At 43.0% G+C, this 21255-nt stretch overlaps 1 long non-coding RNA gene across 1 annotated transcript in view; it reads right to left on the bottom strand.

Annotated features, from left to right (window-relative positions):
* LOC139750728 (uncharacterized) overlaps positions 1 to 19819 on the bottom strand; it is a 62250-nt gene extending 42431 nt beyond the window's left edge. The window contains exon 1 of the long non-coding RNA XR_011713202.1: positions 19711 to 19819. This is a non-coding gene — a long non-coding RNA (uncharacterized lncRNA). The remainder of the gene's footprint in view (positions 1 to 19710) is intronic.
* Positions 19820 to 21255: the final 1436 nt, after the last annotated feature.

Below are 21255 nucleotides of genomic sequence, written 5' to 3'. Positions count from 1 at the left end.
CTGAAGACTTCTCTGGAGATGCAGACGTTCTGTTTTTGGTCGAGCCATTGTTCCCATTGTCTAATGCAATGCTGCATGTTTCTTGTTGCTGCTTCGGTGTCGGGGTGTTGTGATGTGCTTGTGAGGTCGTCTGCATATGAAAGGATCATCATATTGTGGTTTGCTAGAGGTAATGGGAGGTCTTTTAGGAAGAGACTGCTGAAGAGTTGGAGAAAGAATTGCTTCTTGGGGAACTCCATTGTAGAGTTTAAGCGTTTTAGAAGTGAGGGTATTGCGAGTGACTCTGCCATGGCGTCTGGCTATAACATTAGCCAACTAATTTTTATCATTGTTATGGAGAATGGTGTCAAGTATTTCTTGTTGGAGGATATTTCGTGGGGCAGCAATGAATACTCTGTTGATGTCTATTGCCACTAGTATTGTGCGGGATGGGGTTATGAGTGGTTGAAGCCATGCAAGACGTAGTGCGAGGCGAGTGTGTAGTGTTGTGGTGGATAGTTTCATTGGAAGCCATGTTGTGTGGGATGTTTTCTTCGATTCTACTGGGGTCAAATTTTCACAGAGTTCGGATACTGAGGGTACAAGTGCTACAGGGCGGTAGGAGGAGGAGGAGGAGGAGGAGGAGGAGGAGGAGGAGGAGGAAGAAGAAGAAGAGAAGGAGGAGGGGGATGGCAAAAGATTTTAGGATTGGTATTCTGTTGGCAAATTTTCAGGCGTGAGGGATTTTGTTGTGTGGCCAGGAGTAGCTGCCTGCTGTTAAGTTCTTGTACTGCAACTTGGCCGAAGTGTTTTATGTGAAAGTTTATGCTTTCCAGGTCTGTAGGAAGAGAGTTCTTTAGGAGTTTATTTACATTGCATGTATCAGTGGGAAGGAAGGGTAGTAAGCAGTCGTACGAAAACGGTTCTTGGGTGGGTTTTCCATGACTTTTCAATTGTGTCTCATGGAAATGTTTGTGTTCTGTGGGTAAAAGAATATCGTTGAAATGAGTCAGGAGTGCATCGAGAACGGGAGCTGGGTTGGTACAAGAAGAATGGATCTTCGCTAAAAACGTGCGTTGGAGTTGGTTGCTGTGGGTCTTTGGGTTCACAGTGTGAAGGAAGGAAAGCCAGTGTTGAGTCTGTCTTCCAGTGATTAGGTTAGTAAAGATGATATTTACAGTTTAGATTTGTTCAGTGGCCTTTGTTGATGTCGAGTGGTTTTGCCTAAGCTGGTTTCTTTGCTGTATGAGGCGTGTAACTTGAAACATCAGAGATAGACTTAACACTGTTCAATGTGTTAGTAAGGCCACATGTTGCATAAGCTGTTCAGGTGTGGTATCCGAATAACAAAGGATAAAGAATACCTTGAACAAGTATAAAATAAAGGCGACAAAACTAACCCCAGCACTAAGAAACCTACCCTGTGGAGAAAAAGTAAGAAGATTAAATCCCTTTTCTCATAGGAAGCATCGACTGCGTTTACATTTGCCACTATCAATCATAAGAAACACTTTCAGATTAACGTAATACTGATACTAGAACAAATTAAGTGAAACTTAAATCAAAAAGGATATAATATGAACGTGAGAAAATAAGTTACTTTCCACATAAGAATATTAAACACTGTCAAAAGGACAGTTATATATTCTTACTGCAAAAACTAGTAATACCTTTAAAACCCGTTTGGACAAATGTTTCATCAGTCCCTGCACCTAGCTTAGAACCTCTTCCTAAATAAGGACACTGTTATTCCTCAGGACGTCTATCCAAAGAATCCTGCAGCTCAAGACTGCTCTGCTTCCACCAGCAGGATCAAACATATTTCCATCACGTCCACCCTCCTCCTCCGCACACTCTTATGTAAAGCCTATGCCTCTCATCTGTACAGTATTGTTGGGACTACTGTACCTTCAGACATGCCCATCTATACTCTCCCAGTTAACATGTTGATATGGCTTAGTGTCCTAAGTATATAAGGTGGGAAAAGAAACAAATATGCATGTCAGCCTACACCGGAAATGTCTGTCAGTGTCAGTATAATTAGTAATCGCTGGCTATAACATGGCATGAATCTGATCAAGCAATTATGAATAGTCCTTTAATGTCCATTCAAGTGATTTCCACAATGATATTCACTGCCGTTTCAAAACACACGCACACACACACACACACACACACACACACACACACACACACACAAGAAAAATCAGATTTCTGAACGATAAACATGGCGAAGAAATTCAATGGGCCGGAGTCTCCAGGTTCTGGAATTCAAATTTGGTTTCCAAGTCACGTGGCAACAATTTCCGAGAAGTCTCTTGCTCGGCGGTGGCAACAGTGGGTCGGCCATGAAGTATATGTTTACTTTGGAAAAATATCTTTATTTTGGCTCGATTCTCATGGATTTCATACTTCCTGACTTCACTAATGACAAATATATAACAAGACCACTGCGAAATGATAGCAATAATAACAATAATGATGATAATAATGATAGAAATGATAAATGATAACAGTGTCTAAGGGTCACCTACAAAATAATGCCTTCTAGAAAACAGAAGACACCAAACCCCAGTGATGTAGGAGGAACCTTAACGACCATGATCGACCACCTTAAGGTTCCACGACCCTTCAAGTCAGCCTAGGTGACCTAGGTTTCACCTGACCTTAGAACACCGCTGGGTCACCTGTATATCAGTTCCCGACCGTAACGTAGAGGGACGTTAACTCTACATCCAGTCATCGTACGAGGCGATTGTCATCTTATCTTGGGTCGAGTGGCAATGAGGTTCTGTGTGGTTGCTGTGTCATGCATACTTAATTACAGATGAGGAGATATATATATAGCCCTCAGGTGCCCAGCTGTCAAGAAGAGACTTCCACATTATTTGTTACTCTTATCAACACACCGGCTCGATCAACCTGATGGTTTCCTTGGGACTGATCTTTAAACGTCTGAGGCAACAGATTATTTTAGAATTTCTTCATGGAAACTAGAAAGAGGGTTTAGAGAGGAGGGGGAGGAGGGATTATTAAAGTTACTGACTCTTGTGAGGAGTGAATCAGGTTATAGGTGTGTATGTGTGTGTGTGTGTGTGTAAGAAGTTCAGCTTTGATAATCTGTGAATTTATTCATTAAGGTTTTGATTCAGTGGGAGGGGTAGGAAGAGGTGGGGTTAAGGGGGAACTGAGGTGGTTTACTACAGCCATTGTCGTCTGTATGGTAATGTCCAGCAGCTGGTTGTTACACCAGCCGGAGCAAGCGGGGTACATCCCTGTTACCATATGTCAATCACCACCACCACCATCATGACGACCACCTCCCCCGCCACCACTGCTACTGCCACCATCACCAACACTACCACAACAGTGAAGCCTCCTACACACACACACACACACACACACACACACACACACACACACACAATGCTCTCCACCTTTCGCACAACTTTCGTGAACTCTTCTTGGATTAGAATTTTAGATATGGGTTATCCCCAGCTTGTCCTGCATTGCAGGAAAAACGGAATTGTGGACAGGACGAGGAGGAGGAGGAGGGAGAGGATGGGGGTGAGGGAGTAGGGGAGGAGGAGGAGATGGTTGGGGGAGGGGGAGAGCTGTCCGAATAGCCGTGTTCCCTTGGTATTCATCGAGCGGCGGCAGTCGCCTGGATAATGTATGCAGATGTAATCCCGCGGGCGAGAAGGCGGTCCACTCGGCTGTCCTCCAGCCACACACTTCCTGTCTTGATTAAACAAATGCTAATACTTCCCACCGCCCCTGGCACGGGCTCCTTTATGTCCTGCAGCAGACAGGGGACCGAGCCTGGGGCAGGCAGGGGGAGGCAGGGAGGCTAGCCTGGGGAAAGCAGGGAGGCCAGACTGGGGCAGGCAGGGGGAGGCAAGGAGACCAGACTGGGGCAGGCAGGGGGAGGCAGTTAGGCCAGACTGGGGCAAGCAGGGGGAGGCAAGGTGGCCAGACTGGGGCAAGCAGGGGAAGGCAGGGAGGCTCGCCTGTAGCTGGCAGGGGAAGCAGGAAAGCCAGACTACAACAAGCAGGGGAAACCGGAGCCAACCACAACCAAGGAGGGAGGAAGGGAAGGGAAGACAGGGTGTTGAAAGCCAAGAAAAAAAAAGGGAAGAGAAAGTAAGGAGGAAAATGTGCTTTATCTGGAAAGGCAGAAGATGAAGAAGGGAGAGTTATGGTGAGGTTACGTGGGTTAAAGAGAGAGAGAGAGAGAGAGAGAGAGAGAGAGAGAGAGAGAGAGAGAGAGAGAGAGAGAGAGAGAGAGAGAGAGAGAGAGAGAGAGCCAACCTCCGACCGGGCGACCGACCACTAGCTTTGTAACATACTGAAGTTTTTCAAGACAATATATAACGCGACACCACAGAACGTCAGGGAGATATTGTACGTGGCAGGATGTGAAGAAATAATAAAAGTTGCCATATATTTACCGTACATTCAGTAAAACCACCCAGGGTGAAAATCTTCGTTTACATTATATCCTGTAAATCTCGCTTGACATTTATGCCCTGTCCTCACATGGAGGAGGGAGGAGGCGGATATATATATATACACATATACATATATTTTTTCTTACTCATAAAATTCCCAGAAACTGCTGTCAAGAATATATAACTTAACAGGTGTTCATCGAGCCCGAATTATATCCAGGAAATACCTACGTACATACTTAAGGCCGGGCATGTGTGTTGATGAGGCACCACAGGCTTGCCTGTTTACGAAATGACAATTTTTTTCTCCTCCGTTCGCCAGCAGTGCTGTTGGCTGTGTCACCCTGTAGCCAGTCAGACTCCTTCTGTTCGTTACCTACAAGTACTTCAGAATCCTCGCTGTGTCTCCTGTGTTCATTTACTCTTCATTCCCCTGGCCCACTGTTAAATATTACTGATATGAGCTTGAGGTTGGTGGCAATAATCATTTATTTTTTATTATTCTTTTTCACTGTTATATCTGTTATTGAAGTTCTTGTTGTTTTTTTCGCCTCTTTGATTATCATTATTATCATCACTAATTATCGGTTTGACGGAGATAACGTTTTCGAAGAATTATCAAGGAATTGTTACAATGTTGGTATACGTAAGTTTGCATATTTGTTTTCGGCGAAAGGATGATATTGATTGGATTATTGCGGCATAAGGGGAGCGACGCGATATCAGTGCGGTCGAGATAAACCGCAAAGTGTTTTGTAGGCTTGCCTGGTGATGGTAGGCTCTGGTTTAGTACACCGTTCATAACCGCTAGAGATCGGACGTGTTCAAACGAAGCCTTTGTTCATTTATTCCTGACGCTGTCTCACTCGGCAATTGGGTGTAAAAACAAATGCTTCTAAATGCTTTAAGATATCTCTGTCATTTTCCATATATACTAATGTGATTTCCACTTGACAAATAAGAGTTTTTGACATAAGAATTCTCCTAAGAGGAATGTAATTCTTCATACATACATTTAAGAACAAATGAACGGAATTTCGAAAAATTACTGGTGACAGAAAGATCATCTGTGACTAAAAGCGTGAAAGGCAACAATTTCCATTTTCTATGTGAAATCCCACAACAACTTATCATCGAGTAATTACATGAATGCACAGTGTTAAGGCTGCTATCAGACAGATATAAAGAAAACTGGACCAACTCTTACACCTGGAATGTATAATTAAAATCACAAGCTCACCAGAGATGGCATGATTCTTAGCGATTCATCTGCATGACACGTATTAACTGTACAGATTAAGATGCATTTGATAATAACAAGATCCATATAACTATGGATTATCGCCCCTAACACTCAAAATGTTATGTAGATATTCTATTGAGCAGATTTTCATGACGCTGGTATATAGTATATATCCAAGATCTTCATCAAAACTAGTTAAAAAGATGTCGATCTATTACAGATTGTGATGTTCTTTGTGCCTCACACAGTATGGTTCACTCACTCATGGCGGGTTAAGAATGTCCCATGAACATGAATCAACAGGTGATTCAGGTAGTCTCGTATAATGGGTTCACGTCTGGTGTGAAATGTCATATAGAATCGATTCATATCTGGTTCACAATATTTCATACAATGGATTCATAGCTGGTTCACAATGTTCCATACAGTGGATTCATAGCTGGTTCACAATGTTCCATACAGTGGATTCATTGCTGGTTCAGATCGTTCAAATACGTATCTGGTTTGTAATGTTTTGTAGAATACATTCATGACTGGTTCATATCGTTCTGTACAATGACTACACAGATGCTTCAAAATGAAATGAACAACAAATGCATTATGAAGGCAACAACTACTGACTATACCACAGTAAGGTAAAAACTATCGTGCAGCAATTGAGAGGAAGTAACGATGTCCCCCCTTGTTATATGGCTGTCTCTAGAGGCCATCCACACTCTCTCTCTCTCTCTCTCTCTCTCTCTCTCTCTCTCTCTCTCTCTCTCTCTCTCTCTCTCTCAGTATGCCCTGTGATCCACAATACACTCTTCCTCCGTCAACTTCAGATGTAACCATCATTCCTCTCTACCTCCCAACGTCTTCATGGTGAACAAGCGATCTTTTCGTAATTACCACAAGAACTACCTCGTCCCTCATCTCCCTTTTCCTCCCCCTCCTCCCTTTTACTCACCCTCGCATAACTCGAGTCTCTCCCTGTTCACCCTTCTCCCTAATACTCACCCTCTGGTCACTCTCTCCCCCCCTTATTAACCCACCTCCACTGGTCACTCTTTCTCCCCCTGTTCACCCCTCCCCCCTTCCCTCGTCTCCCCTCTCCTCCCCTCCCCCATGCTCCCCAGCCTTCACTAATAAGATGCAGAACCTAACCTCGTCTCGCCGCCAGGAGTAATATCTTGGTTCGTAAATCTTGTCGACATGTTCTTTGCGTGAGACCTGTGTACCACCCGCCCCCTCCCCACCTCATCCACTTCTTCCCCCCTCCCTTCACCCTCTACCCTCCCTTCCTCCCCCCCTCCCCTCCCTTTTCCAGGGTTTCATGTGCTCTCCCTTCTTCTTTCCTAAAGTTCTGCCTTTTCCATCTATTCCTCTGTCACTTCCCTTCTCTTAACTCCCTCCTACTTTACCCCTCTCCTGTACTTTTCCATCGTTCCATCGACCTACCAAGTGTCAGCATTTATCTAGCCACTGGTGAAAAATATCTCAATTCTCCTGAAAATCCTTCATTCATTTTCATCTTCTATCTTTCATTCATGTTCTTCGTTTCCCACATTAGTGAGGTAGCGCCAGGAAGAGACTCACAAAAAGCCTCATTCGTTCACACCCATTCTCCAGATTTCATGTGTAATGTACCGAAACCACAGTTCCCTTTTCACAACCTGGCCCCACACACCTTTCCATGGTTCCCCCAGCTACTTTATATGCCATGGTGGAGTCCACTGACGGTACGTCCCTCCCTGCATACCACATCACTCCAATTCACTCCATCCCGTGCACGCCTTTCACCCTCCTGCACTGAAAATCTTCTCCACATCATCCTTCAATCTATACCTCAACAGAAATCCTCATCCTACGTCAGTACCACGGGACGATGAGATCAGTTAGGATGCATCTACATCAACCTGAGGTCAGAGTTCAGGAGGACCAACAGTGTCGCCACAACCAACCACACAAGACCAGCATACTACCCTCGATTGCCCGGAGAGGATAAGAGTGACCAATCAACGGAGAAACCTACGCGAGAAATGATCTGGGATGGCACCACAGTGGCACCTCGCCCAGCAGGTGCACCAACCACCACCACTACCACCACCACTACCACTACCACCACCACCACCACCACCACCACCACTATCCTGGTCCTCACCACAGACCCACGTCAGGTGGTGCTCTGCGTCGTGTCAGGCGGCTCGGGCTAAAACATTCCACTCTCATTCCTTCATGAAGAGCAATCATTCCTAAAGTTGACATACTGTCATTTTTATCCCATGGCGTTGTCTTTGTACTTTAACTATCTATATTTTAAGAAAATACTAAATTCTAACAAATTAGATGAAGAAATAACTTCATTGGTATGTAGAACCTAGGAATCATACATATATATGTCATCAGCTTATCAAATATCTTTGGAAACGGAAATTCACATCATTGAATCATATGAAGAATATATATGGTCGGACCCAAGACTTTCAGAACTTTAATTTGCATCATCTAAGGTTCTCACGACCCTTAACATTCCCATAAATTAATCAGGGAGATATACGACCCATAAATGTCTTTAAAGATAATTATGACAATTATACAATTTAAAGTTACGACGATATACAGTAAGTAAAGGGTTATATGGATGTGGTCTCCGGTGACCATCTTAACGAGAGTTTATGTAGGCCACAGTGACGACGTTTTCTTCTTGTGTGTGTGGGTGAGCAGCGAGTGTGTTGTGAGTGATAGAGTCACTGGTGCGAGCTGAGGGGTGTAGCCTCACCGAACTGGTACCCTAGGGGAAGAGGGTAGGGATACAGCCAGTTGATATGGGGGAAAGGAAAGAGTCATCCAGCTGGTGTCAGGATGGGTTACCACGCCCAGCTGGTAGGGTGCCGTAGGTGGCCAGGACCAGATAGGTCCAGTAGGGGTACAGGGCTTAAACCAGCTGTTACCGGGATGGTTGAATACACACACATACACACAGCTGGAACCATGCTGGAGGCAGGCTAGGAACAGCTGGCACCATGTTGGAAGCAGGCCAGGCACAACTGGCACCATGTTGGAGGTAGACCAGGCACAGCTGGCACCATGTTGGAGGCAGGCCAGGCACAACTGGCACCATGTTGGAGGCAGGCCAGGCACAACTAGCACCATGTTGGAGGTAGACCAGGCACAGCTGGTACCATGCTGGAGGCAGGCTAGGAACAGCTGGCACCATGTTGGAGGCAGGCCAGGCACAACTAGCACCATGTTGGAGGTAGACCAGGCACAGCTGGCACCATGTTGGAGGTAGACCAGACACAGCTGGTACTTGCGGTGGAGGAGGGGGCGGGTGAGATGAAGCAGGGTGCCAGGGAATGAGCTTGTGGTGCTACACCGATACCAGGAAACTGAGACAATAGATGGTAAAAGACACAACTAAGAGGACTCCGGGAGTGTGACTATGAAGAGAACTGAATGCTTAACGCAGCGGAGAAAGCCAGATAAACAGATGCGACTACTGGAAGGGAAAGGGAAAGTGTGGCCGAAAAAGCATCAGATATAAGAAAGGGGAACGGAACGGAAATGGATATGGCAGAGGGGGAAAAGGGGAAGTAAACAGCAGTCGATAAAAGTAAGGAGAAAAACAGCTGAAGAGAACCAAATATGGGAGAGAGAGAGAGAGAGAGAGAGAGAGAGAGAGAGAGAGAGAGAGAGAGAGAGAGAGAGAGAGAGAGAGAGAGGCGAAGAACGTTTTTGCACATGAAAATGGGGCAAGAACAATGAAAAAAAAAAATAGACGATGTAGTTGGAGGGAGGGCGTAGGTGAACAGAAGTGAACATCGCAAAGAACACAGCATGATATGGGCAGGCACTGCCAGTAGAACAGTTTAGTAACAACTGCACACATGGTTATTGCAGTATCCCTTAACTGTCTATTGGTTCCCCCTGACTGCTTAAAGGCAAGACAATGGAGACGACTTTTCGAATCCCCTTCCCTCATCTTATTCGACAAATACAGTTTAACATGATGCGAAAAATATATATCAAGAACTAAGGAGAAGGATTAGGTTCATATTTAAGAAAGTCAGTGAAATTGTTGATGGATGGGAAACAATTTTATTCTTTCTATGTCAGTTTTATCATTGAGTTGTACTGTACATTTCCTGATACCAGTGATTTGGTACATAATTTCTACCAGTTAAACTCATATTGATTTCAGAGTGTCATTTCGACCCAACTCAGCCAAATGAAAAGAAAAATAAACATTTTTTCTATCAGATGTAAATGTTTACAACACCTCCTTAAGGTAAAATGATACGTCAGGATGTACACAGACAGACAGACATCAAAGAGCTTATCCAAATATGAAGTCCATAAGCGTTATCACTGCCACCCATGGATCGAATCCACTATGTGGAGGGTAATGTGTGAACTTTGTAACTGCTTGTTTCAAGCACTATTTCATGTTAGTATGCCTCCGTGTTGGCTGGGAGAGATCGATACAATGTTACTACTGGTCACTGTGCGTCTGACGGGAACTGACCCACACAAGTCACGTTGGCTATGTATGTAGGACGAAGGACAGTGTGTTACTTGTGTCAGATCTTTAATAGGGACACTGATGGCCGAGTGGATCAACGTTCCGGCTGCCGCTCCAAGTGGCAAAGGTTCGAATCCTTTTTCTTTGAAGGGATATATATATATATATATATATATATATATATATATATATATATATATATATATATATATATATATATATATATATATATATATATATATATCATATATGTATCATTGAAACTGATTTGCTAACGAAATAATTGAAAGATTTTTTGTGTAACTAATTACTCAAGTGACTGATTACCTTCCAGGAACAAGAAATTGATCATCGTATACTCTTAATTACCTCATTACTTCTGTGACGCCGTCACATTCCTACTTTGAAACCCACGACTCAAATTTCATACGGGATCTCTCAGAGCTTGTCTCCTCTGATTATGAAGGAATGTGGTGCTCATCTCTGGGAACTGGAAGACGAAGTATACGCGAGCGAGTTCATGCTAATTCTCTGCCATGCAAATCAGCTTTTCTGTGGGAGGTTCTTGATGCAAGAATATTCAGCTTTAGGCCATACGTCATGATTTCCTACATTCATCGCATGGTGTCATGATGGAGACGATTATGGTCAAGGGCGAGTATCCCGGGGGCTGGAGAGAGGGGAAGGGGGCAAGAGAAAAGGCGGAGGGGGTGTATGATTGAGGGGGAAGAGGCATTAGGGAGTGGGTCAGGGGCAAGAATGAGGAGGAAAGGGTAACAAGGAGAAGAAAAGTATGGGAGCAAGACAGTAATAAACAAGGAGGTGACCTAGGGAAAATGGTGCTAAACGATGAAAATGGGCACAAGACAATGCTACCCAGAAGGCGGGCAACAGGTTGGAGGAAACCGCACTGTGGGACGAAGGAGGCTGAAGCATGACTGATGAACTGAAGGACTGGTAGGGGCAAGAGACTGCTACATGTATGGGATGAAGACTGGGTCACCCCTCGGGTACGGCTGCATAAGAGTGGTCCCCCGGCTCTCGTGCCGGCCCACTGACCCGACATCACCCCCCCCCCCCACCCCTCCACTCTCCCTGCCTGCCAATTATTCATGCAAATTTTGTCGCATTTTACGATTTTACAATCCGACGACGTCCGTGTGTGTGTGTGTGTGTGTGTGTGTGTGTGTGTGTTCCTCCCGCCTTTTGTCAGCTTCGAGGCAAGACCTGCGTTCGACTCCTCGTCCAGATCACACTGTAGCAGAACTAGGGAAGTCTCTGTTCATTTCAGTGGTTGACTAGATCGTCTTCAGGTTCAGGTCTCCTCGCGGGAATGTGGGCTGTGTTCGCGGCCGCGAGGAGAGGCACTGCAGAAATCGCGTGGAAACCAAGAGCCGGATGGGACCCGTCCCGTGAGGATTCGAACCCCGGAACATTATAGATTTAGGAGGCATTGAAATGCAAAGTAAGTGGTGAGGCGACGACCGACCCCCACTGATGATTTGTTCAGGGAGGGGGGGGGGGCGACGGGGGTCTGGGGCGGGGCACTTGAGGGTAGAGGTAAGTACAGGGGTAAGACAGTGCTTACCCAGGAAGGCAAAAGGGAGCAAGAGTGCGCCATACGGAGGAGGTAAGGGAGGGCAAAGGTAGTGCCACAGGGAGGGGAAGATGGTGTTCTCCCTTGTACGGAAGAAATGGTCGTCTCCCTTCAACCATTACAATTACTTTACCTTATTATGCAAAATGAAAAAAATACGAGGGCATTTTTCATTGTACATCGCCTCTAGACCTTTCACACATTCCAGAAAAATATATTAACGTCAGAATTCTGAAGAATTTAATGTACAAATACCCTGACAATATTAGATAATTTAAGCCTAAATTTATTTACATAAATGAGAATAATCTTCAACAAACTGATTTATATATTAGCGTGGAACATATACACACACCTGCATCTAAAATAGACACATTTGCATCAAACGACTCTGTTCAAAACACACATCACAGCACACACACACCACACCACACCACACACACACACACACCATACACCACATATACACACATACACACCACACCACACACACACCACATACACACACATACACACCACACCACACCGCACACACACCACGTACACACACACACCACACGCACACATACATACATACCACACCGCACACACACCACGTACACACACACACCACACGCACACATACATACATACCACACCGCACACACACCACACACACACCAAACCACACAGACGTTGAGGAAGAGGGACCGGTAGTACACGAGAAATTGCTCGACTCCAAGAATCGAACGTGGGTAAACAACCCTGATGTTGTGGATGATACGCTAAGGCAAAACTTACTAGAGAAAGAGAACCAACCAAATGTGTCCAGAGTGATGCATGATAATAAGGAGAGGAGAAGAAGACAGAGGAGTAGAGGATCGGCCCTCTTAACATATGAGATAGGAGTCTTCGGCTTCAGGTAACAGCAGTATATAATGGGAGATATAACTGTAGGGGAGGATTACCTGGTGGTGATGATCTCTCAAAGAATTTCACTCGATGAGAACAAACCAGAATCAGAGAAAACATTTGAACATGGAAACTACACAGAACTAGAACATTTCTATAGATCATATGTTTGGGATATGGAGCACTCAAACCATCGATCATTGTTATGGAAAGTAATGTGAATTCTAAAATGAAGTAGCAGGAATAGGGATACCTTTAGCTAGAAAATAGAGAAGGAATGTTAAAAAGATAGAAACTGGTGCAATAAAAGATATAAAAAAGCTAAAAAGCTTATGTCAGTACGACGAAAATAAAGACAGCAGTACAACCATCCTGGATTTGGACAAGGCAGAAGGTAGTGTAAACTTTTCCAGAAATTCGTCAGTAGTATTTTCAGATACAGAGTTGTAGAGGATGATGTAGTGGTATGACAGGTGCCGAATGACAAGCTTAAAGGTAATTGATTAAATACCTTAATCCGTACGAGGCTCCTCATCCTAACGACGTTTTTCCTTGTGTAGTGATGATGTGGGCGGATCCTCTCGCCACGTCGCCATGTTGGTCAAGACGTCATTGGAGGAAAGTAAAGTTCCAAGTGAGTGGAAGTTGGCAAGTAAATACGTGGACTACGTAGAAAGTATTTGACACAGTACAACATCAAGGATTGGGTAAGAAATATTAGCTAGACCTTCAGACAAGAACAGAGGAAGACTCGTCTGCGACAGTAAATTCCTTGAGGGAGCAGAGGATGCGTGTCAAAGAAGCCATCTTGCAATTGGTTGGGGTCATCAGTGGCGTACTGTAGGGCTTGGTCATGGGACAATCGATTTTTCTGATCTCCGTAATAACAGGGTCAAAAGGATCAGACTGACACCTGAATGTGTTTGAGGAGGATACTAGTATAGGAGAGCGAGGAGGATTGCAAAGGAACCTAGACAAACTCCAAAGTGGGTGCGATACACCGTTGATGAAATTTAAACCATATGAATACAAAGTATTGAGGATAAAACATGATGAATGAAGGCTTCAATGCAAATATTTTCCAACAGAAGATAAGCTGCAGGAGTCTATGTGAGAGAGGGACTCGTGAGTCGGCACTGTACCTTACCTAAGCTCTATTGTAGGAGAAGTGACAGTGTGTCACACTGGCAGATATCAGAACCGCATTCAAGTACATGGGTAAAGAAATATTGAGACGACCATTCCTATGTTATGTTAGGACAAAACTAGTTTATGCTTCTGAAGTTTGATCGTCGCACAGAAAAAAAAATACAAAGAACTTACAGAAAAGGTTCTGAGGAAGGCAACGATGATAGTGATGATGGTACAAGAATTATGAAAGTCGAGGTACAGCAGTGAATTTACCCAACATGAAAGAAGAAGTACGTGGTGACGATTTAATCCTTTGATTTTGATACCAGTTGGATGACGTCAAAAGTGAACTGCTCTTCGAAAGATACAATGGTAGAAAACTAGAAGCCATAACATGAAAGTAAGGAAGCAACTTACTCGAAAAGATATAAAGAAGTACCCCTTATAGCATCAGAGCAGTGGATGAGTAGAATAAACAGAGATGAAAACTGTGAATGCAGACCACAAGAGATGAAACTGTGAATGCAGACAACATACACAGACTTCAAAAGTTGATCAACAGTAGAAAAGCTCACGAGATAAGGATGAGCGGGGGTGAGACTCCTTCTCCAAACAGTGTAAATAGGTTATTACACATTAGGCAATTACACACATACACTGACAGTTATATACTTACATACACGTGCATAAACACATTAGATAAACTAAAACACATGAGCACACATGGAGATATATACTGACACACACACACAGACACACACACACACACACACACACACACACACACACTCTCTTCCTATACCCATACATACACAGACCTTCCCTACACACACACACACACACACACACACACACACACACACACACACAACCCCTCCCTATACCCACACATATCCACAGTCCCACTCAATACTCACACACAACAACACACAGGCTCTTCCTACACCCACACACCAGCATCACTAAGCACCCTCCTGGAGCGGGTTCTACAACTGTGACCCCTGTGTACATTCAAAAAGACCCGGGTCTCGATTTACTCGCCTTCACCCCATTTCATTCAGAAAAAACTCCTTACTTTACTACCTTTACACCCTCTCTCCTGCTGCTATTCCGACATTTTATTGTTAACTAATAATGCTGTAAAGCGCTAGACAATCCTCATAACCAAAGGGGAGATAATGGGAGGCGAAATATATAGCAGCTTTTATTCCCGCGTCTTTCACTTTATTTCCAATGGTCTGATCACCAGTTTACAGAACACGAGGGAAAGTCTTTCCTCTCACTATCCCACTGTTCGAAGTCTTTACCAATATATATATATATATATATATATATATATATATATATATATATATATATATATATATATATATATATATATTGCTTGATAATGCTCTTGGATTCCTTTGCAAAAAGGAGTTGATATTTGAGTAGAAATATTTGCTGCTATATAGCATTATGTAGGAAAGGATAACTCATTTATATGTGATAATGTTTCTGAAACAATTTTTGAAATAAGTAGCATTTCATAGAATATTTTAGAGATTATTTCATTACTGTCAGATGAGTGGAAGGATAAGGTTACTAATCAGCCTGTCACTCTACTCCACAAAGACTCTGGTTCGAATCCATCTGAACGTAATGTAGGCTATCGATCATGGAAACTCAGCACGAGGGAAGAGTCTAACGCTATAGAAAAACATGACATCCATTTGATTGTGTATTGATGTAATCTATATCAAATATTCACTCTCTACTCTCCAAAACTTGGCGTAATTAAGCTCACAAAAACAGCTAAAAAAAAAGATTAATACAATATTCAGACGAGAAAGTCTACAGCTCTAATCTTGTTGACACACAGCGAGTTTCCTTCCCTTCAAACATAGTCTCTGGTTCACCAGACGTCGAAACAACGTTTGACTCAGTTTCGCTCCAAGACTGAGCAACTCAGTCCGAAATATCCTTTACTATTTATGACATGACAACTATTTGAGAGTTTTGACGGATACACTGAGGGTCGAACTTCAAACCGAACAAATTCTTGAAGATTCAGATGCTATGTTCTCCAAGAGCATCGCCAACAAAAGTATGCTGATTACCTATTACCATATACACCAGCATGATGCTTGTATATACGCATTCTCTCGCTCTGACAGTCATTGACCCACATACACGGAAGCAAAAGGCCAAAGTATTTCAATTCCGATTTCAGCACACATGCCTACGTACGGAATACACTTTTGGCATATACACCAACAGTTTGATACTATATACGTTGTTTTCCACACACACACACACACACACACACACACACACACACACACACACACACACACACACGTACAAAGGGTCATTTGTTTAAACCCGTTCCTCTCCCTCGTCCTCCAGCTAGACATGGCCCTCTACACAGGCCGGGCGTCATACACATCAACTGTACATCTCCACCGTGAACAAACAGTCCTTCAGGTGGCTTACATTACTACAGCAGATTAGATTAATGCTAAGCCACTGTGACATAACTGGATGAAATCTTAGGTACACAACACGTTGTAAAGAACCATTTTGTTATTCTTTAACTATCCCTGTGTGAAATAATGTGGCGAAATGTGTGTGTATATATATATATATATATATATATATATATATATATATATATATATATATATATATATATATATATATATATATATGGATTAAGGCTCCGTCATATATATATATATATATATATATATATATATATATATATATATATGGATTAAGGCTCCGTCTATTGAACTAGGAGATGGGGTTTCAAGTGCCTCCATTTCAGTGGTAACTCGCCGCTTCAGTTAGTAGTGCAAGCATGCAACATGTTCTGCCGTACGACAGTTACGACTAGGCGACTGGCAGCGAGCGAGCGGTGGCGGTCAACAAGCGAGCAACCGCAGTTCTGGGCGTCCATACGTTATCTTCCGAGAAAATATATAGGAACGCTGACCCTTAAGGACACTGCTTGGAAGCATACGAGGGAAGTCAGCTACGTCTGGCGGGGAAGATGGAGGAGAAAACAACAAATAACCGGAAAAAGAAAACAATTTAAACAACTAAAACCAAATTATAAGCAATATTCTCGTTGGTCACAGATCTGGATATGATAACATCTGATATCTCTAACCTTTTATCTTCTAAGAGAATAAAATACTAAAGGGCGAGCAACCATTGTTTGCAACAAAGCAGTTGAGCGTCACAACCTCCACATAAGTACAGGAGGAGTTACAACACTCACACAAGTACCTCCTCAAGGCCTTTGGCTGCATAAAATGAGTTATATATCCTCGGTAACTGCCTAGAATATGACAGGCCCTCGCTATATATCAGTCTCCATGACTGCCTTCTCCACTATTCTTTTTTCCTTTGTTAGTGTAAATGTTAATCACTCTTTCTTGAATAGGAAATGAAGGAGGCGTCATGCATGTTTAGCTCCCATGCATGCCGGGGAGGGACGGACGCCTCGCCAGGGTTGTAGGAAACAGACGCAAATGATTATTGTCTACTGAAATACGACCAATTAAAACCGCGGCGCTGGCCATTAATTGTCAGCAGCAGTTAGAGATCCCCGTACATCATCTTGGGAGAAAAATACACACCTCCTGTCGGCTTGACCGTACGATTCCCTTTCCCTCCTCCCTCCCGCCCCGGCAGCAGCAGCAACAACACCACCACCATAGCCCAACGCTGCCAGACTTACGAGTCATTATCAAAATTGCATTAACGGAGTAACCTGAGCGAGTTGTCTTGTTTATAACACTATTGGGTCCGGATAATCACAGCCGAGCTGCTATTAACATCACTTTTGTTTACAAGGTGGCTCGCAGCCCGCGCATTTACATTCTGCCCGCCAGCACCGCCGCCGTGTCTGAGGAGGTTGTAAATGCGTATGAAGTCTGAATATTCAGCTGGTGAGACGATGTTCACTTTACCATCTTTTTTTTCTCCCTGCCGCAGCGGTATGAAAGCAGGAGTTTTAAGAGTATGAAGTCATTCTCTCCCTTTCTCTCTCAATATGGATATAGGAAAAATACCTCGACTGTTACTGAAGAAAAATACAAACCTATTATTAATCGAGACTGAAGATAAATGCCTATCGCCTACACGTAGCCAACAGGAGAAGAACAATGAAAATCCTTGCCTTGCTGAGCGAGGAAAAATCATATTCTTCAATGGTACACCATCTTCATCCTTCTCCCCTGCTCGCGCAAGAACTAAAATCATGCACGGCCGTTGCAAGAAGTCGCAACATGGGATTATAGAGTGAGCGATCTCGTAAACTCCTCTCTGATTTACGCCTGTTGGTATAATTGGTCTCGTTAGAAGGTAAGGTCACCCTAATCATATTACATATTGATTATAAACGGGAGCTCGACAGGCCACATAGCCCTGGCCGACTCTGCACTGGATCCCATACTGTAGACCCCGAAAGTCATTTTTTAATCCCAGTGAATGCGTACCTAATGGGTATTAAGCTCCCATTTACATCAATACATAAATTGCACGTACCGGTAACCTACGAAGGGATTATAAACATTATCTTCCACTAAACTGTGATGCAAAGGTCCCTCATAACGGCGGTACCTGCCTGCAAAATATAATATATTGCCTTTATAAAATAGTTCATGGGATATATATATTACATTAAATGCCTGTAATCTAGGCCATAAACTCGGTTCTTAATACCGATGAGAATGAAACATTAGAGCTATGGACTGCTGAAGTTATGTGGTGTTTTTCTAGTCTTATAGCAAGGCTTATGTCTTCCAAGACAGAGGACCGAGGCTCATATTACCAGAAAAACTATATTGCTCAAAGACACGACTCAGATGAAGGAAACGATCCAAGAATTCTCGACCAAAATGTAACAATGTAATATTATCTTCCTCACCGTAACAATGGTTAATATTCCGTCGAGAACACTTGCTCGACGCCCTTGTAACAAACCATGTCTCTCGTAACGATACCTCAGTGTAATTAAAACGTGTTACAGAAATACTTCAACGAAACATCGCCACGGAATGATGTCACTGAACCTCACAAACAACAGACTCATGAACTCCTAACTCGAACAGTTTGATGAATCACACACCTGTTAGTCGTCTTCGCTTCAAAGAAATATCTTTCACTACACGTGTATAAACACAGCTTAGAATAGAAACAAAGAGTGTGGACAGGCGTGTCTTTCGCATATGGTAATTATATATGATTTATAGACGTGTTGAGGTTACATTCATGTGTGTGACGTGTATCTCATTAGCCCAGTCGTACTGTGCTTGTTTGTACCGACCACGCACACCTATCTTGTTTGATTATAAGGAACCCAAAAGTAGTTTACCTTAACTGAAAAAGTGTGGTAGAGGTTTAGAATAACATTTGTACTGGACCCTATTTCCCTATTCACCCTTAGTGCACTTATATACTCACACACACACGCATATATATATATATATATATATATATATATATATATATATATATATATATATATATATATATATATATATATTCCTATGTATACGTAGATGTATGCACACACACACGCACACACACACAAGATAAAGTGATACTGGGAGGTTCAGTGATGGAGACACAGACTGGAGGAGTTTGAATCATCATCGAGACAGTCATGTAAACACACGATCTTTTTGAGCAGTTACCAGTCGTTAGTATGAGGGTGGTAAAGACCCACAACAAGCTAAGACTAGACACATTTAAACCACGAGACGCTGGGATTACACTATGTATGGTGAAAAACACGAATAATCGGATGAATAAATAAATCACGAAGGAAAAAAGTGTCGTTGAAACTATCATCACATACAATAGATAATTTACATTAAGAGATTAACAGTAATTCCTACTTAGTTTATATAAAGAAACTTACCCTTAAGATGTCCACTGGTTGCCACATGTATACTAGACGTGAGGGTATCACCACAAACATAGACAAACTGTACGTATGTATGAGGAGAGACAGGTCAGCCAGCTGGGAAGTAAGGTGGTCAACTCCGCTGCCAGACCGTCACTGATATAAACAGCTTGTATACCATGGGTCGCGGAAACAGTAAAAGTAGTTCACGATAATTTAAGGTACAACATTAGATAATCACAGAAAGGTTGAGAAAGATGAATGTCTAATGTAACATAATAAAATGTTAGCTTAAATCACGAGTTTTTACACCAAACTGCTTCGTAGTCGAGGTCTGTAACTAGCAGCAAGGTAGTTCCAACTATCGCGTCCCATCACAGAGTGTAAACAAACAATGAAATCGTAAAAATGAAGTCAGAATGTACACTGGGAACCGAGAGACTGATAGACCATCATTACTGTACATTATCTTCACACGTAGTAGCATGAACATTGAGAATATATCACACACGATACACCAATTTGAAAAATAAGTAATGTAATTCTGAAATCTGATGACACAAAGAAATACAAAGGAATTCAAACAGCATCAGGAATACCAGGTTTCTTCGAGGCTGTTTGTGATAAAGGAAAAGATACGAGAGTCACGGATCATTGGGGTAAGATGAGAAAGACGTAAATGTTTAGAACAGAAGAAAACTGTAAACTTTTCATGTAGTTAGGGAGGCGCAAATAACGTCAGTCACGTACCGACTGAGTGTGTCAAATGAGGATATAAAAGTAGCATTAAAGGAATCCAGCCCGAGAAGGATATACAGTCGTGGAAATGGCACAGAAATGAACACTTTCTTGGTAACATAAACTGGAAGTCGGAGTTCATTAGCCTGGAACCACGGTATTTTAGTGCAAGGTTTTGTGAAATTTATACAATTAATGAGTAGAAAAATGGGTAATTTTTAGTCATTAACATAGAGAATAAGTTGGGAAAGAGGGACGAATGGTTCAGTAGATGTGAAAAAGCGAATAAGCTTCACGATGCAATGTAACGAGGATATAAGTGGAATTCTAGCCAGACACCACCTTTGAGGGGTGGAAGAGTATAAGAATGGTGGATGAACAGAACAGAATGACCGAAAACGTGGTTAATACAGCAACATCCACAAATCTAAGAAGCTTTATGGTAGAGAATGGTCGAGTGGTGGAGACCTACGACTCACTCCTTGAACAACGCATGTAGGTAATCACACACACACACACACACACACACATCCTGGTACACCAGTCCACCAGCACCATCACCAACACACATCCCCATCCAGCACCACTACCGTTGCTGCTCCACCATCCCCATCTCCTACACCAGCACCACCACCACCATTGCTGCTCCACCATCACAAGAGATAAATAGATAGCCTGTAATCCCCACCATGGACAACCTTCCATCAGACAAGACGCTGGTGTGTTCTCGTCTCCAAGTTACTCACCCAACATAAATACTTCAGAGTATTAATATCATTCCCCCATTACGTTCCCAATTTCACGCCCAGGTAAGAACTAATG

Source organism: Panulirus ornatus, chromosome 10 (genome assembly GCF_036320965.1).
Source record: "Panulirus ornatus isolate Po-2019 chromosome 10, ASM3632096v1, whole genome shotgun sequence".
NCBI lineage: Eukaryota > Metazoa > Arthropoda > Malacostraca > Decapoda > Palinuridae > Panulirus > Panulirus ornatus.
This window is presented reverse-complemented; position numbering and strand designations above follow the sequence as displayed.